Source organism: Nesoenas mayeri, assembly GCF_963082525.1.
Source record: "Nesoenas mayeri genome assembly, chromosome: 1".
In the NCBI taxonomy this organism is placed as follows: Eukaryota; Metazoa; Chordata; class Aves; order Columbiformes; family Columbidae; genus Nesoenas; species Nesoenas mayeri.
This window is the reverse complement of record NC_137541.1, coordinates 183,804,866-183,830,776: the sequence shown is the minus strand read 5'-3', so window position 1 is coordinate 183,830,776 and position 25,911 is coordinate 183,804,866. Positions and strand designations below refer to the sequence as shown.

The following is a 25,911-nucleotide window of genomic DNA, read 5'->3' as shown; positions in this document are numbered from 1 at the left end:
CTGGGAATGAACAAGACTGTCCGTCAGTTCCCCTCACCCACCAAAAAAGGGGGACTAGGCTAGGTAATAAGATTTGCCACTTTGACAGAGGCATCAATAGACAACCAGAACAACAGCACTTAACACCTTCCAAGCATTTAATATTTCTAGAGACCAACACATTTACAATAGTATAGACAATTCCATGAGTGACCTGCCAGCAAGGTAAATTAAATTGTTTAAAAGCATTTAGAAGTTAAAATCATTTAGGATAAAGTATTGACAAAGATGAAAAATTGTACACCACCTCAAATCAGGCTTCAAGGGTTTTGCTTTCCCAATAACGTGCAAGACAGAATGTTGCAGAAGCATGTTTGGTTAAGTAGTTAAAGTTGCAATAACAATTATTAAGGATCTCTGAGATATCCTGAGCCAAAATGACCATCAGCATAACACTGAGTTAGTTGATGTAGGTCCAAACTCAAGTAAAATTAAATGGCCACAAGGCAAAGAATAACAAACAATTATCCCAAGATCCACAGGACTCACAGCCCAAAGCAAATGAGTTATTAGTCTGAATCATAATCCACATTTCTGCAATTCCATTACATTATTGCCTACAAAAAAAAAATAAAATCAAAAGCTTTTGAGTTCTAAGTTCACAAACCTAGCTTTTTGAAATCAGATAACTTAAGCATCACGTGTAATGACCTGCACCTCGCATAACTCATACACCTAAAGCTTGTCATACAGTGAAAAGCCTCAGAAGATCTCCATCTGCCCTGAAAAAAGAGAGACACTCATCTAATTCTATTTTAGTATTACTATCCACAGCAGTCAGCCTGTGACTCTGCTCAAAGTAGATTGCTCTCATCCTGACCAAGTGACCCAAGCAAACGATCACCAAGCCCTGGCCTTTCTGAGGACAAGGATCTGCAGCCCTCTTAACTAAGGCGTCGTCTGCCAAAACCAGTGTCCAATGCCCCAGTGTAACTGATCCAGCCTGGCAATTCTGGTGTAGTTTGCCAAAACACGTCCCAGATTCAATCCACACATGTCAAGATGAATTGTGTTCACTCTGTATACACAGACTGAGTCTAGAACTAGATGCTGTGTTTCCAAACTTGATCAGCACCCTTACTGCTCCCCCCACGCTGAGCAGGAACACCAGCTATCAAGAACTCCATCCAATGTGCAACATCGGGCACTACAGATACTTGGCCATTTCCAACTTTCACATATGTACATATGTGCCTTTCTCCCCACCTGAAAGCTTGCTACTTCTCCATTCATCATGTGATTACATTTCACAATTACTTGAGACCATTTCCTTCAAAAAAAAAAAAGGGGGGGGGGGGGCAGGAAAGATTTAACTAATTGTATTTTCTGAAATTCAAGGACTGCTGAGTTGCTGTGATTCATACTGTTTCACAACATAGATTATACACACATCTATGCATGCAGATTCACATCATGGCTACAGTTAAATTTCTATGCTGCATAAAGCAGAAAGTTACCCATTGCCATAACAACAAAATATCATCTTTAAAGCTCAAAGCTTAGCAGGAATGGGACCTATTGCTTCTAAGACAGAAGCTACCAAGCACCTAGCAGCAAAAAATTAAGAGATTTAAAGTCTTCTTTATAATTTAAGACATTTATAACCAGATACATATTTGACCAAATGCAGACTTAAATCTTCAAAGAACATTTCACAGAAATTACTTCATGACATGAGATGTTCTGGAATAACACTTGATACCCCCCGTGACATTAATAAATTGCCTTTGACAAGGTTAAACAAATTACTAACACGCCTTGAGATGCTGCTCATAAAGCACAATTTGCTGTTACCCAACATATTTTCCCTTGTATCTACCGCTTATTTTCTTCGCACAATAAAAATCAGCTGAAAAGTTTCATTTTTGCTTTTAGCTGGTTTCACTTTCTAGTTGCCTGGAAGCAACAAAAAGTTTCTGTTTATGTTAAAACCAATCCTGGGTAATACTCAGGAAAGGAGGAATCAGGCACGATTCTAGCTGAAAGAATGCCTCTGGTAGCACTCAGCAAGACGTGTTTTGGGGAAGATCTTTTTATCTATGCACAGAAACACACGCTCAATCTCTTTAACTGGGAGTTCCGAGGGAACCTTTACGGCTCATGAGAAGCAAAAACAACTACAACCAAGAGAAGGAGGTGTTGAAACCCTCCACTTCCTTCTCCTCCCTGCCTGCCACAGCCGGCTCAGCTGCTCCGGTCGCGCTTCGCAGCTGCTTCTCCTTCCCGAACAACCACCCTCCTCCCGCGGCAGCCGCGCAGCAGCCCTGCCCGGGGCGCCGACAGCCCGAGGATCCCCCGCCCCTGCATCTCCGACCGGCCGGGGAGCCCGGCAACGAAGACGGAAAGTTTCTTCAGCGGCGCCCCGGCCGCTAGCGCCCGCTCCCCGGCCCGCCTCGGGCAGGCAGGGGCAGCGGCGCCGGCACCGCCGCCTCCTCAGGGGCCGGGCTGCCCCACCGGGGACAGGTAGAGGCGCTGCCCCCGTCCCCTCACACCCCTCTCCCCGCCCTGCCCAGGGGAAGGGAGCGGGTTGCCAGCCGCCGACTCACCGCCATGGCCCCACCGGCTCTCCCGGCTAACGGTTCGGTCTCCGCCACCGGCGGGCAGCGGCACCAGGGCGGGGACCAGAGGGGAGTTCCCGATGGCGCAGCTCGGGCAGGGGCGGCGCCGCGCCGGCCACTTCCCCCACCCCGTTACCCGCCCACTCGAGGTACCTGCGCTTCGGCCGAAGCCGCTTCGCCGCCTTGTCCTCCCCTCCCCGCACCTGTCACTGCCGCCCGCGGCCGCCACTGCTGCCGCCACCTTTTCCTCGCCACCTCAACGCTCCCCCCCGCCCCGCCTGCCGCCGCGCGGCCGCCATCTTTGTACAAGGCTGGGAGGGGCCGCGAGGGGGCAGTTGCCTCCGGCGCGCACGGCGCCTGCGCGGAAATCTTCCGTTCGGGAGGGGGTGTGTTTGTCGGCGGGAGGGGCGGGGTCTGAGCGAGGGGCGGAGCCTTGGGGGCGGGGCCTGTGGGGAGGGCGGGGCAGTGTCTGTGGGGCCGGGGTGTGGGGTGGGGCCGGGGTGTGGGGTGGGGCCGGGGTGTGGGGTGGGCCTGGGGTGGGGCCTGGGCTGAGCTTGGCACTGCCTATGGCCCTGGGGGATTAGCATTGGTCTTGGGCAGCACCTTGACCTGAGGTTGAGCCTAGGCCTTGGCCCTGGGCTGGGCCTGTGCCTGAGGCTGGGGTTTGGCCCAGGCTTGGCCCCTGCTGGGCAGGGGCAAGGCTAGGAAGGGCTGCCCCTTCCCTGTGCTCTGAGGCAGCCCTTAACACCCTGAAAGTCAAAGGACTGTCAGCCAACCTGCCCCGAGGCCAAGCAGATCTCTGGTGTCTGTGAGTACCAGAGGCGTTCCCTGCCTGGTGCCCAGGCATGTGGTGTCCAGCATCCGAGAGGAAACGTGCTTTTCCAGGCGTCTATACAGGAAGGAACTATCTTCCCTGGACACCTGCAATGTTCAGCTGATGTCCTGAATGCTAATTTGTGATTATCCTTTGCTTAATGTTTGTCCTTTCAACCATTATGGATCGAAATGATTTTACTACAGTGTTTGGCTTAATGACCTTCTGCAGCAGTGGACTGCACAGAATGCGATGTTTTATAAAGTGGTTTTGTTAATTTGCCTTAAAGTTCTCTGTTATTAAGGTAATAAGTTGCTATTTCTCTTGCATTTTAGCAGTGCTTGTATCATTTTTATAGCTTAATGGCAGGCGGAAGGTAGCTCCTATCAACAGAGGATGCGCCAACCTATGTTTTGCCATCCTGGTTGCTCACTATAGGTCCCCTTTCCAAAACTTATAATTTGACTGGTGAAATAGCATCTTGGACTATGCTATGTCAAATCTCAAAAACTAGAGAGGCTCAGGCCTGATCAATATTTGGATGAACTACCTCGTTAGGTACTGCGGAAAGTGCTCTTGGTGATTCATCCAGTGGCATTCATCTGCCTATGAGTCAGGACTGAACAAATGCCACTGCGCAGCATTTTTGGGTTATACCATCCAGGGGCATAAAACCGGAGATCTTTGCCAATGGCAGCTGTTAGGAGATTGCTCGTTTCCTTGCCTTGCTCCAGTTTTGATATGGGTTTCTGGAATTAGCCAGCAGTTTCGGTGGAATATAGCAAAGGGTTTCTGCAGTTGCTTTTGCTAGGCACCATGCAGTGATGGTGGTGGGGCCAGGAAAAGCAGCAGTAGCCATGGTCATGGGCATCATTATGGGCAGTCACAGATCGTGGCTTTGTGTCAGGCCATACAGTTTTGCATTGGTGCATGCAGCACCGATTGCATATGCCCTCTGCCTGAGGGCCCTGGGGGTGAGTGTCCCTCGTACCTTCTCCTGACCTCCCAGTCCTGCTGCTCCCTCACGTCCCTTGCAGGTGAAATTAAGAAGTCTGTGCAATGTTTTGGGTGTGCGAATGCAGGTATTCAGCTGGGACAGGGAAAAGCTGAGGGTGTTTTGGGCTCTTCTCCCTGTCCAAACACCGGTCCCGGTGGTGTGTAAGTTTACATTGCATGACGCAGTCATTTGTCTGCTTCTTTCTTTTTAAATTCGTAGATAGACAAATATGTGTAAAGAAAATGCCATTTTCTGCTAGAAGACCAATTAAAGTCACCTGAAAATCATTCCAAATAATATTAAAAGTGGGTGGAAGGCATGGGGGAACAAATATAGCAACCTCCTTATTTCTTTTTAGGGATTCATGTGAATAAATGGATTATTCTGAAACAAAACTAAATTAGACTGGGATTATTTACCAGTCCAAATTGTCTATACAAACCTCAGCTACTTCTAGATGATTGACCAAATGCTCTTGCTTTCCTCCATTGAAGAACTTCCCAGGAGGACCCATGGAGACAGAATTTCTCATGTCATATCATATATGCATCCAAGTACTAATGATGAATATTTATGGAATTGATATCGTAGCTAAAGCCAGTAGAGGAGAGAAGATAAATCCCTCAGGGGAACATTTTCAAAAGTACCCTCTCAAGATACAGTCTTGACTGTATAGTAATGCCCCTCTTCTGTGGCTCTCATTTCTTCAGTCAGTCAAAGGTACCGTCTCCAGAGAACTGTGAGGAATTGGTGTTATAACTGTGAAGAATTGGTGTTATAACAGTCATTATTTCATGTTTGCTTTAAGTTGTATTTACTCAGCAAATTAGGTAGCAATGTAGCTCCTGGGATCAGAATTGGGCAAATCACTTTAACATCTACATCACTTGATCCAGTTCTCCAATTCTCTCTATCCTTGCAGAAAACGGGGAAAACCTGCTGTTCTAAAGTTAAAATAATCTGGCTTAAGTTGGAGTGCTCAAGAAGTCTCCTAGGCACAACACCCCATTCCACAGTGAGTGACCTGCCTTTATGCCTGAGTCGAATTTGTAGGTCACCTGTAGCACCTACGCCAGAAGGGAGAACGGTAGCCACTCTTGGTAGCGGCAGCTCTGCCGTTGTCACATGGAGCTCCCCAAGCCTGCAAAGGCAGTGGTTGCCAAATGCACATCAGTAGACCCACAGTCAAATTTTACAGTATCTTCTGTACCAAAGAACATCCAAACTTCAGCTGAAAACACTACTGGTAACATTCACCGTGGTCTCACAGACATCAAGTCAGGAGTCTGGAGTATCGACTGAGAGCCATGAGGTCAGTAGCTCTGCGACCTTCTCCCGGACAAGTACTGTATGTGTAATACACAACAATTAAAGAAGTACAGCTAGGGTTTACTTTCTGAAACAGGTAACTGATTCATGAATACAGCTCCTTTAGAATAAACAAGCTGTAAGATGTTAGATGTCCCTGCTCATTGCAGGGGAAGTGGACTAGATCACCTTTGAAGGTCCCTTCCAACCCAAACTATTCTACATTAGCAGCTTGATCTCATTCTACATTAGGTGAGGCTTGATCTCAATGTATTGGAAAAAAAATGCAGAAAACATATTTACCACAAAGTTGAGTTACTGCTTCCTTTATGTCATTTCAGCTATATTGCATCTTCACCTGAGCTGCATCACACTCATATTTGTCTAGATCGCTTTCAAAGAGGCTGCCAATCAGTATAAATTATTTGCTGTTTTCTGATTTGTATGAAAGTATTCAAACAGTGAAATTCCCACTTTAATATCAGAATGATGCACCAAGATCAAAATTTGATGAGAACTGTTTAATGCTAGGCATGATTCATTTCAATGGTAGAATACATGTTTCTGGGGAAAAGGGAATCTGAGATTTAATTGATATGATCAGCTGTGTTTTTACATAATTTGGCAAATGAGTAGAATTCAAAACACATTGAGCAATGTCATACAATAAAATGTTATTGTATCTGTAACTTTTTTGACACTTGTTAAGGAATACATTTTCTATGATATATTTTGCCGTATGTTTTTCAAAATGCTGATGGGCACCTTAAAAAGACACAAATCCACAAATCTTTGGCTTCCTTACCTGCTTTTCAGGGCATGGATGGCAAGGTAAATCATTCTCTGACAGGATTAAACCAGCTGAAATTTTACAATGATGATACCAAAATGAACAGGAGGATTAAATGGATAAAAATGCAAATCTAGTCACAGACAATAAAATTCAACCATTCAGCTCCTGCAGTACAGGAGTAACTCTAACACACTGTCAAGAATTTGGGGGAAATTGCAGTTTGTTAAAACTCAGGGGATAGCTGGAATCTACATTTCCCTGCTTACTGATTTGCCCCATTTTCTGGAAGAAATTCCATCAATTTGAATGGTATTACTTACAGAACTGAGTGTTGCTTAACAAGAACAGGCATGGCAGATTGTTTGCTTAAGATGTTCAGGTGCTAAACCAAACCAAACTCTATGATAAAAAAAATCAATTAGTCAAAAATTTTCAAACTTGGTTCCAAGATTTAGACTTTGAAAACATTAACTGGAGCCCAGCTGACAGAGCTGTCTAATTGTGTGACATTTAAATTCTGATATGTTTATTTGCCAATCAGAAAAGCGAAGTAGAGTCAGGGTTTACATGCACAGGAAGAGGAACTACACAGTATACACCCCAAGTTCATTTATCTCACTTTATTAAAATAGAAACATATATACGGCACAAATTACTCATTATAATACTACTTTGTAAATTCAAGTCAAAGCTTCACATACAAATCATGAAAAATTCCAGACAATGATGTTCACCTTGGCATTTTTGAAACTGATCGTTTTGTATCCTGTAAACCTTTACTTGTTGAAATCAGCCACTAGTTGAACTGTGATTTACCCATCAAGAATTAAAGCTATGATTTTGAAATGATACTTAAAGCAGCGGTTGTAGACACCAACAAAGTAGTATTTATTGGCCTCATCACTTTTAAAAAACACTAAGGTTTGTTTTGGCTTTCTGAGCTATTTCTGTACTGTCTTTAGTGATGTCTTAGTCAAGAGTTGGCTTGCAATAGATAAATAGATAATCAGTCAGCCCAGCTGTAATCAAAATGTTTACTAGAAGCATACTTTGAATTCATGCTTCTGCTTGGAGTTGGTTTGAAATAATTTGGTAGCCGTCCTTTTCAAACCATAGTGAAAAGTTAGACATTAAAACACCAGTTGTATGGAAACAGAAATACTCAGAAAATTCATGCACAGAATTTAAGTTGTAAGGTTACCAGCCCATGTTTATTTAGGAGCTTTTTCCTTCTTGAATATTCAGGAATTTCATACCCAAGTTTAGATTTTTTCAGGAGATTTGCTCTGAAGATAAATGGTAGTTTTCATCTGATGGATCACTGAGAGTCAAGCGTGAATTTTCTGGAAGGTTTTGGTGGAAGAGCTGTACCTGGTAGCATTTAGGATGGCCTGACCATGCTTAGGACTTTTTGACCTAGTTGAGTAGCAAGGAAGTTACCTTTCATGTTTGATCAGCACTGCCTCTAACTTGAGGAGTTTTGAGACACATAAGATTTCCATTATCTCATCCTGAAATGCTGGGTTTGGGGTTTCTGCTGTGACTCTTTTTTTTCAAGCCCTTTGAAATATCAGGCTTATGTTGTGCTTGCAAACAAAGAAGTTGGAGAAAGTTTTCATCAGCCTCTTCACATAAGGGTGTATTTCAAGTTGTTCAATAAAAATGCCTCGCAGTGCAAGTCCTTGTCTGGCAAGATAACAGCCTGAGTTCAATGTACTCATGGAATACTAATTAGCCTCTTCATTCAGATTTTCCTGATGGTTTGTTGTTGTTTTGGGATGGTGGTTTTTTTTGTTGTTGTTGTTGATTTGGTTTGGTTTGGTTTGGTTTTTTTCCCCAATAAGACTGAATATTTAGCATGTTGTCAACATTCTCTGTGGTTTTCTGGAAGAATTTAACTGCTTCATGGTGACTTGGAGAAAACTGGTTCCTCTCATGTTTATTTTGAGTCTTTTTCTTCCAAATGAAATATCCAGACAGCGTGAGAGCATCATCTGTGTGTTTAGACAAATACTGTTTGTACCTACAAGAAGTCCGTGACAGTGGAAATCAAGTATACTTCACTAGCTTCAGAATAATGGAGCCATTGAAAAATCTTCAAACCAGGATGAGCACAAAGAACAGTCTTGTTTTCTCAAGTTCTGAGCAGGCAAAAGCTCAAGTTGATGAGGTGTCTCAGAAATGTTAACAGTGTCAAGCAACTGGCAATTGGTTCCTGTGGCAGGAAATAGTGAAGGCAGCACGGTGCTACAAGCAGTTGACGCTGGCCTTATTGTTGTTGGAATTGTAGTTTCCTCCTTTTTAATCATCATGTCTTGTAAGTGAATTTGTTTTAGCCTCCGGAGAATACATATTTTGCTTTTGTGTGGTCTCTGTTCGTTTGGTAAGAATGGTACTGGCTAATGTACACACAACTCTTGGGCAAACTGAAATATTTAGCTGGTCATTTAGCTTACGCAACTGCATTTGTTGCAGAAAAGTTTGGAACATGGCAGGATGAAGAAGGGGAATAGTGTATGCCATGAAGGGCTACTAAAAACAGACACCCCTCTGCCTTAGGGAGTCTCTGAGCTCCAAATTACTAAGGGCTGGGAAAACATTGGGGAGAAGCATCCCAGTGCAGTTGCCCATTGCGTTGCTGTTGGCCATTGCTGGAGATGGCATGCCAAGCTTTTACAAAGAACTGCTCCTTGGTCTGACCCACTGTGCCTGTTTTCATTTACATCTGCTTTTATATTTTATCTCTGCAAAAAAATGTAACAAAGAATAGGCTATTAAAAAAAAAAATAAAAGTTTTATTGTTCTGTAAGGAAAAACTATCCCTTTGAAATCAAAGGCGCCAGCTAAGGTTTGTCCAGTTGTATGTTGATATAGTTAGCGATGAACATTAGTATATGTGAGGCATGAGCAGAAAGCGTAAGTACTTGCTATGGTTTTAGATTCTTGCCAGGAAATATTACTCAATTAAATGAAATCCTTTTATTTTCCTTGAAGCATATATTTGTTTCTAGCCGATTCTGTTTTAACACTGAGAACTATTTAACTCTGCTTTAATTTTCTCCCAAGTAAATTGTAATTGTTCCGCACACTTCAAGCAGAGATACTAGGTAGTTAAACCTTGTGCGTGGCTGATTCTGAATACGACTGCAGGTACTTCTGTGCAAGCCAGGAGACTCCGCTGGCTGTAGAAGTGAGCAAAGCAGCTTCTTGTTAATTTTGTGTGTTCCTACAAACAACTGCACAACTGACAAGTGCTCCCTAATACAGCATTAAAAATAAGAAGCAAAAAGGAATTAAAATGAGTAGTCTGGACTTCTACTTGATATTTTTAACTCAAGTGTTCTTTCACTCCAAGCAGTGTTTATGTTCAGCGATCATAACTTAAGCAGTGCCTTGTACACTGACCTTCCAAATGATAAGAGCCTTGCATGTCTTGGAAGGACCTATCTTTGGAAATTAAAATCATACAGCTTGAAATGTTGCTGATGCATAAAACAAGAAAATGATATTTCTTCTGCATGGTCTCTGGTCTTCTAGGAATCATTCCACATTTGTTCCAGGGTAGATGAGCACCGCTCCTAGGGCCTCAGCATGTGAGAAGAGTCCAGGGACACAGTCTACATAGTCAGCATGACCATCTTGCCTCATAGACAGCCCTTAAGCTCTGTGTCACAGTGGGAAGTTCCATCACTGTCTCATTCTGGATTAGGCAAGAAGTACCTGTCCATCTTTGCAGATCAGATTCTCTTTTAGAAAGATAAAACCCATGCTGTAGCAGAGCTCTCTGTGGGCAAAGCTGTGATTTAAAATTGTTTTGGCTGGGAAACAGTCATCAAAGCCACAAGAAACAGCGATTATCTTTTACATATTTTCTTCATGAGTGTTTTCTTTTTATGGTAAGTACTTCAATATTCTGAGCATTTATTAAAATATGGACATAGGAACTCCAAAAATATAGGAACTTCATAATTATTATAATGCCTCTTCAGTAATTCTCTCCCCCTCTCTCTGGTTTTCATCATCTTTTGAGATCAAGGATTAATTTTTAAGTGTAAGTCTGTGTTCTTCATACCAGTAACTGATGTGGAGCATCAATGTCACACTTAAAATGACAAAAAGATAGTTTGCTTCAGACCTCTTAATCATGTAGTGGTTTGGGTTTTCATCTTGCTAAGAGTATTAAAGCGTAGTACTTACTACAGAAACATTATTCTGGAGTGAGCAATTTGTTTCATGCAAAATTTGAGATGTCTGGGGAAATGTTAATTTTGGGTTTCCTGGTAGAAGGCATGCGATTTATGTGTTTTTTCCCCATTTCAGATTCTAGTCACAGTGTGGCCTGTCATTGAATACTTGGTTAAGAGTTTCTTCTCTTTTCCTCCAGGATATTTGTTCTTCAGTCTTAGATTAGTCACAGACCCTTCCATTTTGGTATCATTTTTTTCTACCTTTGGTTTAGACAATATTCTTATGTTTTATTTTCAGTGCGGTGCAGCCCACCTCATTTTTTTTCCTATTCAATTTTTTTTCTTATTCCCTCTGACTTTAAATGAGAATGATAAAGACCAAGTCTGCCCAAGTTAGCTGGTGTCAGACATAAAAGTCTTTTACAATCTTTCTTTCCACTGGCACTTACTGACTGAAGATATAGAATGATGCAATGTATAAATCTTCTTTTGTTCCCTTCTGTATATCTGTAGGGATTCAGCTCCTCCGGGATTTTCACTTGTTGCACTCTTCAATTTAAGATTATTTTCTTTAATTTCTTTCTGCTGCTGGCACAGTGGCATGTTCATTAATCACTCCACCCCAAGGTGCTTGAAAGAAATTGTCTTTATCTGGTGACACAGTTCCAACACCTTTTGCTTAACACAACGTGTGCTTTTACAGAGCTCCTCCCCTGGATATTTTTGTGTGTCTGGACAGAGAGCCCACTGAAAGGTATAACTGACTGCTACAGGGAGAACAGTTTGGCTGCTAGATAAGGAAAGCAGTCTAGACAGATCTGTCTCAGCACACAGGATAAGGTTATTTTGCCTATCTGAAGTTCTGTTCCAATCATTTGGTGCATGTTTATATTTTTAGTGATGACATCCTATTTCTTCAAGGATTTTTATGAGGAGCAATCAGACTCCTCTAGCCTCACAACCTCCTACAAATCACAGTTTGTTTGAGATTTTAGGTTTTGTGCTCAGGGCTGCTCATCTCTCTAAAAACATTTTCTTTCGGTGGAAGAAGAATTTCCATATTCCTCCTGAAGTATTTTAATGTGCAATAGTTGAAGAATTTATGTTTATTCATGTATCAGATGTTTTGACATTTCAGGCTGCAGGGGCATTTGATGCAAGGTGTGTGTCAAAAAGATGTGGGGCTACATGGGGAATGCTGAAGGCTAATGTGGACGATGTTATGATACGACGTTGTTGCAGAATCAATCAGTGCCTCCCTTGGGATAGATTTACACATACCCCAAATACCTGCAAGACTAGACTTGTGGGCTGTTAGACAGAGAAGCCATAATATGGTCTTAACACAAACCTCTTAGACCACTTTTTCACTTTTCCAGGCACATTTTTGTTGCCTGCAGACAGTCTGCCAAGGAGTCTTATGTTAGTGGAACAGGAGATGATGTCCAGCAGCGTTTTAGAAAACCTTGTCAGAAAGTGATATAGCTGGAGTTATCGTGCTGAACTCTGATCCTCTCTGAAACAAGAATACGGCAGAAAAAGGTTTAGAGGAAGCAACAAAAATAGGCTGCTGTGTGAGGCAGAGACAGAAAGGTCAGGCTATTAGATGCTGTGAAGAAACAAACAAGGAATGATACAGTAGGTATATGCAAAATTTTCCTTAGATTCTGCAAAAGCATGAGCTCAAGAGTTCCCAGTGAGGTTAAAATAGCAGTATACCTCAAACTGATTAAATGTGTCTCTCCAAAAAGGACATAGACTTTCAGAACTCATTACTCAGGCAAAACTTTTAGGAGGAGTTAAATAAGAATTTCTGCTACTACCTTAAATAGAACATAACATGGAAGAGGTTATAAAACTTAATGTTCCAGGATGAAAGCCACTTCCTATTTAGGGTCAGGAAGACACTTCCCCTGGAGGTACAATATTAAGGATTGTCCATCACAGGATTTTTTAGCTTTATATCTCAGTCCAAATACAGCCAGTTTCCCAAGATGAAGCTCTGTTTGGTAACTCTTGGTCTACTCTGTTCTAAATTTAAACCCACTTTTCAAATGTCTCAGACCATACTGCCTTATTATTTTTTCTTTGTCATATACGAGCATAAGAAATAAGAGGAAACCATTTCCCTGCTCATCTGAACACAAATGTACTAATTTTAGCATTGCTTGTGTAAGGGAGACAGTTTTCTGATAGTTTCTTTTCCCTAAAATATTGTAGGCCAAATTGTGCCCACCCTGGGTAACAAAAGCCAAATTGAGGCAGTGGTCCTTAATTTAGTACCAGTGAATTTGTACAACATTTGAGAGCAATAAAACTCTCCTACGTTTTTGCGATGGTGCTTACCGTGAGTGAGAAAGCTGATAGTTAATGGTCTTACTGACTCACCTTCCTGCCCACCTGGACTTGGGGAAGCAGAAAGTGGATGGGACATGGTCAGAATGGACAACAGCAAGCGAACGCCTCCTGATAACCCACCAATGGGGCATCGAGCAGTCAGCAGTGCAGAAAGTGGAAAAGTGCAATTAATCCTCTAAATGTGAGAAAAATCTGCTGTCATTTTGCACAAAATAACCTCAATTGACTGAAAATTACTTCCACCAGTTTTGTAAGTGGTAAAATATTAAGTGCAGTCTTTCAGAGATACTAATTTCTGATCTGCTTTAAAGAATAAATATGAAGGTGATGTTGTGCACCCTCCCTGAAATACTTGGAAGAGTCTTGTTCCTTAGAAAAGCATCCTCTTTTCCTTGATCCTCTGCATCAGATGATCTCTGTTTGCCGTCACTATGTTAGCAATGGCACATTTTGGGTTGTTTGGCAAAGCTCGAGTCATGAAAGTTGAGGTATGTGGTATAGAAAAAGGCTTTGATACACCAATAAAGCTATATCTCTGGGTGGTAAAAGTATATGGGATTTTATCTCCTATTTTATTAGGTAGATTAATTACAGGGTTGTAGCTATCACCCCACAGTTAAATCACAGCAATCTTACTTATTTTTCACTCTCTTGCTCAGTTCTCTCCATACTTAAATCTCACAATTTATTTTCCACATGGAACATTAAAATGAACTCTCCTGAACCATTATGTTACTTGGAAAAGTAGCATCTATTTAAAAATATAAATATATTTCTGTGGCTTTATGCAGTCCATAACTCAAAATGGCTTGTGTTTACCACAGCACAGCTATCGTGGACTTCGCCATTCTCACAGAGGGTCTTTGTTATGTTTGAAAAACACCGATTTTGAAATCAAAGGATCTGGTTCTTATTTACACGACTGTGCCAAGAGGCCTTATAGTGGTTGCAGATGATGTTGCACAGACCTCCTGGTCTCAAGGGCTGGGGCATGAGACTTTCCCAGCATCGCCCTGCTCAGACTTCCCACAGCGTATGGCCCTTCTCCTGGCCCGGGCACAGCAAAGCCCTGAGGTCCATTCCCGGGGTGCTGGCTGCAGCCCACCCATGGTCTGTGGGCCCTTTTATGAAATATTTCACTAGTTTCTTCTGGCAGTACCATGTGGTTTTCTTTACATTCTTAATATTGTCTCACCTCTTTGTTACTAGCCGATTGACTTGGGTTTTTTTGCAGTGTCTGTATCATGATTTCATATGTGTAGGTGCATTTTTATTACTTTGTCACTTGAAATGCTGAATAAAGTCACTTTTTTTTTACATTCAGAGAAGAAGTTGCTTACTTGGTTTGTATGTGTTGGGCTCCCACTCATTTCCAATCAACTTCTCTTCAGTGTGGAGAAAAACTTTTCCAAAAAGTGTTGAGCCAGGTCATTAGCTATAACAGCAGTTTTTGTTTCTCGGTGGGGGTGTTCACTGCTCCAGCCATAACTTATGAGTAGAGATGCAACCCCTTGCAGCAGGAGGTTTCATCCTTCACCTCTGATACCTACTTAGATACATTATTAACATAGATATCATTAATAAACATTTTTAGCTCATTTGCTCACATTAACATGACATTAGTCATAGAGTGCTGCCTGGTTGTATCCCGGTATTTGCCACCTGACCGTTGGTATATCAAGATACTCCCCCAAAATGCCTGGTTTTTCCCTGACTTTCAAGGGTACTTAGAAGAAGTGGCTGATGTGTAAAACAGCAGCAGACGATTTGCAATCAGGTTAAGTATAGTTGAAATGGCAATGGGTACGTAACTGAAGGGTCTGGCCTGCACTTGGTGGTCTTCTTGTTCTTCCTTGGAGGATGAAAGCACTCACAAATACTGCTGGAGACCAAAAGAAAACTTTTGGGTTTGTGTATTAGATATTCCTTGTTATTAAAAAAAAAAAAAAAAAAAAAAAGTAAATTCCATAGGATAAATGACTTAATCCGTCTTTCAGCTTAATATCTGTTTATACAGTGACAATTTCCATCTCCACTATATTGTCTTTGAGCTGTAATATTTTCTTCACTTTGCAGCCAACTTATTGAAGTCACTTGCCACGGAAGGTTTTGAAGCATATTATTTATGGCTTCAGTCTCAGACCGTATTCGGAGATGATGTAATGCAGCTGTACATAGCATTTCTATATTTTTCTGTGCTTTCTTAGTTTTTTCTGTATTTTACCCTTTAAAAAATATAAAAGATAGTACTTATAATATCTTGTGTTAGCATTCTGTAACAAGATACATAAAAGCGAATAGAAATTATCTCTTCTGTTCAATTTTGAAGTTTTAATTCCTGTAGTGTGAAAGGGCTAAATCAGCTCTGATCAATTCGGTTGAGTAGGTGAGCAAACTCCATGCTTCTTTGTCTTTGTTACATCTGGATTTGGGATTTCAAAGTGACTATTTTCATTGTTAGGAAGTGACATTTTTTTAGAATCCTTGAATGAATGAGTTCACAGTTATCATGACATATGAGACTCATTTCCTCATTTGTTACTATTTTAAACATATACTTATCCTCCCACTGTTCCTGAAAAATATATTTCTTGTAGATTCTCCTCCAAAAAAACTCTGTAAAAACTAACATAGCTCCTTAACATGGCAGACAGTGGGCCATCCCTTTGAATAATGGAAAGGAGCGGTTGATGCCTGTGACAGTCTTGTCTCTGTGGGCATTTTGATAGGGGTCCCTTTGGCAATGCTGTTCATATTCCATGTACCCACCAGGCACTCCAGGTTCCCTTATAGTCAATGGGGAGGAATGGGCACTTCTTGGGTGCATTTCATCTGCATTGAAGACAGAAGTGTGAAAGAGGTGGATGGGTTGCACTCTAACTGTAAAAGGAAAGTCCTTTACCTGGGAGTTCCTCTCATTCCCTGGTCTTGAAGGCAATCCCTGCCTGGCTCCTGGCATAGCTCAAAGCTTCTCAGAGCTGCAGTGCCTACCTACAGCTTTGGCACAGCATCCAGAGGTGACTGGAGTGCAATGTCCAGACATCCTACTCAGTGGGAGCAGATGTTGTTCAGTTTGCAAGGAATCATTACATGACGGCATTCACTGGGTTCATGGCTTTGCACCAAGGGTATGGTCAATGTATATAGACTATTTGTAAATGCTGGTGTGCATTACACTGATTGCAAGTACAGTGTTTTTCATCCCACCTGCCTCTGCTTTTTTGTGTCAGTGCTATTATGAGATTTGAATATGTAGAAACTCTTACCCTGGGCTTGGTCATTCTTATAAAGCTGTGAGCAGTCACAGTACATGAAAAAATATGAAGTAATGACATAAGGAAGAATAAGAATACTGATTTGCAGAGTGCTGTTTAATGCAAACTTGCCAAGTGTATTGTCTTTTAGAGATTTAATGAAGACCAGAGTTGTTTGTAATGACCATACAATTAAAAGGAAAGTGCTCTGTCATGGTCACTGATGTATCAGTATGGTTGGTTGTGGCAAATTAAGTTACATCTGAAATTTCGTTTCCTCCATCATGTTTGCTGGGAGACCAGCACAGAGGGTTTTAAATGTGTTTCCTCTTTTTAACTGAGTTCCTTTGATTTCTATTACTTGTGGGTCATAAAATCATTCTGGTTACGTTTTTTTTAATTTGCTTTGAATCTCTAACATACTTCCAACCTGAATTAAATCCACAAGATTTATTCATCTTGCTGTATATGCAAATCAATGTATTCTCCAATTGTCCTTTTAGGAAAATGTCAGGAAAATAATGCTTAACCTCTGTAGAAAACCATCTCCTACACAGAGAACTGTTTTTTGTCTTGCAGACAAAATAGCTGCTCTCCATTTGCTCTAGTGCAGTGTAGTTATACAGTCCTTCTAGCAATTTTTTCTGACAGAATCATAGGCAAAATAGTGAGTTTGGTTCCCAGGAATTTCTAAAATGGGAAGTGATATTTTTCTTTCTCCTTCATAGCTTTTATGAAGGAAAATTTCTCTCAACAGGAAAAAAAAAAATATCAAAATTTCAATGCCCCTTCTATGCATTTTCAAGCAATACTTTGGCTCATAGTCTCCCGTATTGATTTTACAGTCCAGACTCTCTCAGTGATAAATATACTTGATAGAATTATTTGGCTAAAATATAGCAATTAACAGGCAAGATGGTGTTCTTAAGATTTCGCACCTGGTTAATTAAATACTGTTGTCCACTAGCTAAGTCATACATGATTTTACTTTAAACTCTGTTTTTTCTAATTTGTCTTGTCCTTGTTCTATCTGAATGTTTAATTTAAGTGGTCCATTATGGGTATAAACAGGAGATACAGACAAGTTACGAGCAATGCACGAGTCCAAGCTAAGCTCAGCTGCACCATGTTGGTTGCATGGAGCGTGGTCAAGGCTCCCCTGGTGATTCTCCTTTCTTACCACAGAGTGAAAGGTTTGAGGAGTTTTCAGACCTCTTGCTTTGCTGGTCTGCAAGAGAGCTGCTAAAGATGTGAACAGAAGCATCAACACTGACAACAGTTTTGACTTTAACTGTAAAATAGTCTTGCCTCTTCAAAATTATTTTTCAGCCCTGGTGGTCTAGAGTGGTCAGGTTGTCAGATTATTGGTGTTGCAGAGACTTCTTCTCCAGGTAAGAAATTAAAAGCAGAGGGAAGAGAGGTGCAGAACCTAAGTGTGGACATCTGAACAAGACCTTCATCTTCTTATACAATTAACAGAGGAGAACATGCCTGAGTACTAGTTCCTTACTCTGAGTTGTCCTTGGGAGTGACATTCCCCTAGGGAGCTAGGGATGCTCTTTTACTAATTTAGACACCAAAGGCAGGTGCTAAAAATTGGTAAGGCAGGAATGATGACACAGTAATGAGTTTGTTCTTGTGAATTTACCGATGAGATGTGCTGGCTTGTAAACACATACTGATGGTGGGGTTGATGAAGAATCATCAAACTTTGAGCAGGAAATCAGAGCTGACATCTCAGTGCCACCAAACTCTTGGATGCTGGATTCACTGGAACCGTTATTTTACCCCCAAATAAAGCAAGATATACCCTTATCCTGCCCTAGCCTTCCTGATTTGGTGCCCTGTGCCAGCACTTTGGGCTGTTTAGGGAAAAGATGTCTGGATCCACAATTTCAGTTTACCCAACTCGCAGAGGCAATTCGATTATCTCCATTATTGTGGGGAAACACAGAGGTGGATGGAAGATGTTACTAAGAAAGGAACATGAAAAGCAATTTGTCGTTTTCATGTCCAAATCCATATAACAGTGATAGTCTCTTAATTGAAAGCTGTGTTTTCCTGCAAAAGAAAAAGAAAGTCTGTCTTTTCTACTCTGCAAAGTTTATTGTGGTTGCTAGAGAAAAGCCTTTGAAGAGACTTTAATGAATATTAAAGTCTGCTTTGACTGAGAGTTTCCCCTGAATTTGTCAAAATATAATTACATAGTAGTTTTTGTAATTGATTACTCTTAGCTATTACTGGACATATCATGATATTTTCCTTAAGATCAGAGGTCACACACATGGATTTACCAGAATTTTCAATACAGAGGAAGAGAGCTTGCTGAGGGGTTTAGATACATCTGAGGGCAAGTCTGGACTGTGCATGGTGTTAAAAATCCCTCCCTTAGGTCTGTGTAGCTGGATATGTTCACGGGGACCAGTGTGATGCTGAAGGGAGACACTAGCTTGAGTTCCAGAGGCAGAGTACCTGCAGTGCGACCTCCAAGGTGTCTTGTCCATCCTTTAGAAGCAATGTTGCAGGTGCAGCTACCCTGTTCCTGGCTCCAGATCTGTTGGGTTTTGAGTTGGTTTGATGATCCCAGCACCATAATCTTCTGTGCGCCTAACTCCGTTGTGCAGAAATATTATCCCATGTTTTTAGTGTACAATCATTGGATAGGAGCTAACAGAAAGTGGCTCATCAGGTTCAAAGAGATGCCTTGTTCCTTAAGAGATGAAAACAAATTTTAATGGAGTTATCCAGCAGGTTCAATATTTACACTTGGCATAGGGGAACTTGCTCACAGATCTTGCCAGAGTGGGTAAAGGAAGAATAAGACAGCTGGCATAAAAAGGTACACAGCAGATGGTCTACAAACTCCCCTGAACCTTTACTCTTGAGTCACCCTCTAATCCTACTGTAGCCACTGAGCCCTGACTGTCATGCTAAACCAAATACACCTGAGGAAGAGGGATCAGCTACTGAACGAGGCTTTCTTTCCCTGATTCTGCTTTTGTACCTGCCAGTGCTATTCTGGTTGTCCTAGCAAGGTGAGATCAAAGAAGCACCTTCCCTAGATCCAGGGGAGATTAGTTGCTGGGGGGTGTGCTTTTTTAAAGTAATGTTTTCCCTGAAGTTGACTTGTATGAGTCAGCCAGACCCAGAAAAGGGAGAGTGTGTGGGTGTGAGAGGTTTGCACAAGATTATTACACTCTCTCAGTATTCTGTGTTTCTTGTCCTCTGTCTGTACTTTCAGAGTATCCAAAAATTAACCTTGGACGGGAAGCAAAGCACAGCTCTTAGATGCTTATTTTTCTGGTGTCTTTTCTTTCATGTTCTAAGCTGCTTTTCTGGAGATATACTTAAGTGACTGGCTACAAAAAACATTTGAGATGTGGTTTATATGGAGAGGATGGTTTGAGCCATTCCCTCAGAGCACTGTGCACAGAAGAGTGCTGTGTTTGGCTTGTCCCGCAGGGAAACAGAGACACACATTTTCATCTTCTGTCTGGGGAAAACCTACCTCAAGGTGTTGTTACTGTATTTTTGGGAGGGAGAACTGTGTTGTTTGCTCAGAAGTGTTTTGGAAGGTTTTAAATAATATTAATCATCATTTAAAGGTGGCCACTGGGAACGTAGTCAGCAGCAGCTTCTAAAAAGAGGAGATAGATGAAGATACTGTCTTAATAAGTTATTTGGCAAGATGAGTGTAGGTAACAGGAGAAAACTGAAGTTGGAGAGGAGACACAGTGAAGTTCCTTGAAAGGGAAGAACCTCTAGGATGTCTTAGCAAAGAACTCACAATTTGGAGGTATTTTTGGGGCAAAAGAATAATGTCACAGGGCAAATACCAACAAGTCAGGCAAGGGACAGGTTTTTTCTCTGCACCCTTTTCCATGGAGGATGAAAGAGGAAAAAGCTTCAAACTCTTGGCCAGTTGTTTAGTGACACAAAGAATGCCAGGGAAAACGAACTTGGAGACAATAGTGGAGAAACAGCTGGGACTGTGGAGTGATGGGGAGACCATGTGAAAGAAAAAAGGGTTTGGAGCACAAACAGTGAGAGAAGACACAGGTGAGAAAATGTGAGAGGATCTGCAGGATTTGCTCCAGTACATTAGTGTCTGTCTTGTACTGGGGAGCCTGAAATCACACACAGAACTCCATGTGAGGTTTTGTAGCAAGGGCACAGGCATTTGGGCTTATGTGTGTAAGAGCACCAAAGAACTGAAGGTTACACCACCAGTGCCAATGCTGAAAAATCTCCATAGCTATGCTGTTATTAAACTTTCAAAATCTAGGCATTTCTATTTTAGGATAACAGTGTTCAGTGCTCCCATCCAAGAAAAACAGTCTTCTAATAGTCTAAAAGCATGCAGTTTAAAAATGATGCCCACTTAAGAGTAATTTCTTTCATTTGATATTTAACTGCTGCCTTTTTCTCAGATTCCAGAGGGCTGTTTGAAGGGAAAGGAAGTTTTCCTGTATCACATGGCTGATGTTGTGGAGGCTGAAAATAGAAACTACACCAGCCAACTTTAGCATTACCTTGCACTCAAATATGCTGCTGCTTATCTACTCTTTTACTATGAAATAATACTGTTTAGTGTCATATATTTATGGTTAGCCTCTTTCGTTCAGACAAAACCCTCTTGCTCAAGGCAAGAGAAAGGTGTATTAAACAGACACAGACACCAGATAGCTCAGGATATTTGTATTTCTTGAGGATAATGTTGGAGCATGGAGCCCAAACTTTGTTCAGAGACTGCCCTGAAGTCCCTTGGGGTTCCATTTTTCTAAAAAGCAGCCAATAACCCCCACCTCCATAATGGCAAAACTAATTTCACTAATTCATCTTTCCAATAACAGTCTCATCATCATTTTGGAAACAAGCAAACCCAAGGACCAAACCCAAACAAATTCCTTGAATGGAGTGGCAGCGCGAGGCTGAGCTTTTATTCTATGTGCTAGTGACAGCCAGATGTGCTTGGGGGAGCACCTCAGGGGGTGGGGGAATGCATGTGAAATAAAATTGCAGTAAGTGCTGCCCTATGGAACAAGTGTCCATATACCCTTAAGCAAACCCTGCTGTTGTCACAGGGAACTCTTGCACTCATTACCCAATGCATACCATTTGCATGCCAAATAGCCATTACCTAAACATTTGTCACCCTCGGCTTGTTTTGCTACGAGCTGTGTAAGCTCTTTAGGGCTGCACCTTGTGATCCAGATGCTGGATTCATTTAGTTCCACTTCCCTATTACTTCTCCTGTTACTTTTGAGTGTTAGCAAAGTTTTTCTGTACTTCAGCTCGCAACTCATAAAATAGGAGCCATGGCTCTTGCTGGCCAAAGAAAAAGCCATTAACTGTTATGAGGATCTTTCATATCCAGGTAATGAGGCTGTATCCAGAGAATTTAGGAGGACCACTAAATTAAAGAGCTGATATGTTGTGTAAGGGCAGACACAGCTCTCTCTGACTGGGGATGTTCATTTCACCAGGCACACACATGCGCACCAATCAATGAGACAAGGGGACTTCAGTTTCTCCCTATGAAAATACTTACATGCATTTATCAGGCTGTCTCTCAAAAAGTTATAGGAATAGCAACTTTCTATGTCTCCTGTGGTCCAGTTAATACATTTCTGAACACTATAAAATGGTCATGATAAAGATGTTGCAAGTTAGATACAGGGAAAGATAAATAGGAGACTGCATGCAATTTTTGCGTAGAACCAGTGTACCTAAAAGATCACCTTTAACCAAAGAAAAAGATCAGATTTACTATGGGCAGGTCAGTAGATGTGCTGCTGGCATGTACACCTAAGGATGAGCTGCTACATCACAAGGAAGATTTAAGACTCTCTGTAATCTGGTCATGTTAGTATGATTTGCTCTTGGCCTTGTAGGAACTGAATAATAACATGTCTTATGGAAAGGATGCTGTGAAAATACACTGTTTTTTAACCACATTCACTGATGCATATAAGAGATAAGATGGTATCTCATACCATCAGTGTAGCAAAAATCAATGAGCTCACATTTCTTCGCTGTGATATCTCCTAGCACCAAGACACAGGACACAATCGCTACCTTCTTCTTCTAAGTTGACATCAGTGTGGCTGTTTTCACAGCAACGTTCCTTCAGGAGCAGAGCAATGATTCTTCTGGTATTGAGGCCCTTGTCATCATTTTTCTTTTCTTACAGATTTTTCTTTTAATTCATAGTTCACAAAGTACGAGACAAGAAGCACCAGTGATACATGGAGAGAGCAAAGGCATTTCTTTCTCAGTCTCAGGGTCTTTCTCAAGATATTTTAAGATCAAGATATTTTCAGTACATGGAAAAATAATTGGAGGTGACGATTTTCGCTTTCAGAAACTTACAATAGGGCCTGGCTAGTTCCATAGCACTTACTTTAGAACCGAGCCAGTTCCACATAGAAGGAAATTTAAAAGAAAATTTTGTCTCTTTTTGCAGTGTCTATCCTTTTCTAGGCTTCAGGAGGGGTGGCTTGGAATATCATGGTTTTGCAGACAGCATGAACATTATCTCAGTGTTGGCAACAAGATATAACATGATTATTCCTTGGAAGGTGGGTTTTTTTTAGGCTGTTTGTGTTTCCTTGCAGTGCACCTTCAGTCCCCACCCACACCTGCTGCCATGTCTGTTCTGAGGGGTGGAAAGATCGATTTTGTCTAATATTACCACCCACTCTGAAGCTGTTGGTTCATAAGAGTCTCTGCTGAGACTCTTCACTTCATTCCAGATGTTGTGAATGGCATAGCTGCCTAAAAGCCAACTTCTTAAATGCTGGGCCCCTTCTTTATAGAAAATTCCTTATAGAAAAATAAACAGATATCCTCTGAGCTCACTATATGTATGTGGTGGCTTATATGGTTTATTTCATTTTCCTCTCTTTTTCTATCCTTACACAAGCATTTGCATGCGCATACACACGTACACACACACATTTTGAGGACTAGTAGAGCATTTCAATGTTATAATTTTCACCCCTTCTCTGAGCTGTGAAATTGTTAATGATGCTGACAATTAAATCACTATTGCAGACAGTGGACTGAGAACCAGCTAAAACTAAAACTCAACAACTGTAGTTCCAGGTGCTTTGCAAACTCCAACAATTTCTGCATCAGCATCCACATTTCATATTTTGAGGAAGTTCCAAAGCCACCACAAAGAGAGACTTTGCTTTTTCTAAAAGAAAATCATACAAGGGATTTAAAAAAAAAAAAAAAAGTTATGTTTATTTGCTAATGAAATAAAAACTCAAAGGCTGGAGAATGTCTATAGGATTTATCTGTATCCAGGTCCTGTTGCGTTTTTCTAGGGCAAACAGAGATTCTGTTGTATTTCCCTAGAGGCATGCTCCACACAGAGCAAAATAGCATTTCAGCCTCGTAGGAGCTGCCAATGTGCATCTGTGCAGCCTGGAGAGATTCACAACAACAGCATCCCTGCTCCCTGTGCTGTGGCTTGTGGGACCCCAGGGTCCCTGCTGCTATCCTACTGATGGCACCGGAGGAATCCCCTATCCATCAGGTTTGGGGAGCTGTCAGAGCTAAATAACCCTAGAATTGAATGAGAAAGGAGCTGAACAAGTACTCGAGAGTTTTATGATGAGAGGGCTATTCAGGCTTGCCTTTCCCAAACTGAATTTGGTCAGTGCCGGACAAGTTTGTTGGAAGTGTCACAGGATGTTTAAAGGGCAAACATTAGTCACAGCAGTGCAGAGCAGGGTGATGAGACTAACATGAGGCTTGATTCATAACCTAGATTAACAGAGGATACTTTTCAATGAGAAGGTAAAAAGGGCAGCTCTAACGTGGAAGAGTACGCAACACGTAACAACTATTCCACTCCTGCAAAGGAATCAATTTGTGGTCTATGAAACTGAATTAAAATGACAGTGCCCATCATCATGTGAAATAACATGTGACTCAGTGCCGGCAGTTGTCTCTGTCATGGACAGAGTCTTTATACCAAAGTTTTCTGCTTTATGGAAATCTTAAAGCACATGAAGTCGGGAAAGATGAATAAAAGACCGCAGCTCAATTTGCTTTGCAGAGGAAGACTTTATGTTAAAACTGCTGGCCTGAAAAAGAGATGAAAAATAAAAATGGCTTGTTTCAAAGCTCTAGTGTGAAAAATGCAGCAGCTTTGCCTTGTGCTTTGACCAGTTCTACAATGAATGGTGACATTTGACTGGCTTCTCACTGTGAAGGGAAATTTAACACAACTGTGCTGGCGTCTTAAAGGTCAACTGTCCCTCTCTGACATTCTCTTCTTTAGTAAGAGAGCTGTCATCACTGCATGTGGGAGCAGTCAGGGTCTTCTTGGGGTCTGCCCCTAAATAGCCTTCAGTATTGTGCACAGCTGCACAAGTCCATTAATATATCCCTCTCAAATGCCCATCATGTTCATTTAAAGATCATTTAAAGATCAAGTACACTTTCTTCCCATGCAAAACTGCATGCCCTCTCATTTTTAGTATGGAAAATTCTTTGCATCAGAAGTATACTGGGGTGACAGGGAGAACTCACAGGATCATAGAAATGTTGGTTGCAAAGGGTCTAGTCTGACTTCCCACTTAAAGCAAGAACACCATAAATTCTGGGTCACATCAGATGTAGCTTTGTGCAGCCAAGTCTTGAAAATCTTCGGGGTTGGAGATACCACCATGTCTCTGGGTCCTTGTTAAAGTGCTACCCTCCCAAGGAAGAAACTCTTTATGCCAGAGGCAAGAAATCCCACAGCAATAGAAGTTTCCTGTGTTCGTGAGAATTTTTTTGTAACATGTCTGGAGTCTTCTGTTTGGGACACAGCTGGCTGGTATGAGTTGGTGTTGCCTTTGAACAGTGTAAATTACAAACCCAGTATGAACTTAGATGGCAAATCTAAAGCCCGCAAGGGTTTGTAGCAAACAAATTAGCTGTGCAATGACATCATTAAACCATAGTGAGAACTTCTGTTTGCTTTCCATTGCATAAATATGTGGGAGTCCTTGAAAAGGAGCACTGAATGACTCATGAAGTCACTTTGTGCAGTGTGGACCGCTTAGGGCTGTTCACAGTATCACAGTATCACAGTATGTTTGGGATTGGAAGGGACCTCAAAAAATCATCTAGTCCAATTCCCCTGCTGGAGCAGGAACGCCCAGGTGAGGTTGCACAGGAACATGTCCAGTTGGGTCTTGAATGTCTCCAGAGAAGGAGACTCCACAACCGCCCTGGGCAGCCTGTTCCAGTGCTTTGTCACCCTTACTGAGAAGTTTTTTCTCAAATTTAAGTGGAACCTCTTGTGTTCCAGCTTGATCCCATTGCCCCTTGTCCTATCATTGGTTGCCAACGAGAAGAGCCTGGCTCCATCCTCATGGCACTCACCCTTTATATATTTATAAACATTAATAAGGTCACCCTCAGTCTCCTCTTCTCCAAACTAAAGAGACCCAGCTCCCTCAGCCTTTCCTCATAAGGGAGGTGCTCCACTCCCTTAATCATCTTGGTTGCCCTACGCTGGACCCTCTCCAGCAGTTCTCTGTCCTTCTTGAACTGAGGGCAACTGAGCAACTGTTCCAGTTGCTCTTGTAGGAGAGAGAG

At 41.7% G+C, this 25,911-nt stretch overlaps 1 protein-coding gene across 4 annotated transcripts in view; it reads right to left on the bottom strand.

The window, feature by feature from the left end:
• Positions 1 to 2,895, bottom strand: part of FNDC3A (fibronectin type III domain containing 3A) — a 118,716-nt gene extending 115,821 nt beyond the window's left edge. The window contains exon 1 of one of the 4 annotated variants that reach the window (XM_080351683.1): positions 2,801 to 2,895. The gene's annotated coding sequence lies outside the window, so the exon portion shown is untranslated. Of the gene's footprint in view, positions 1 to 2,585; positions 2,678 to 2,750 lie in introns of those variants that run through there. The other 3 variants (XM_080351681.1, XM_080351684.1, XM_080351682.1) reach the window with 3 other exon arrangements.
• Positions 2,896 to 25,911: the final 23,016 nt, after the last annotated feature.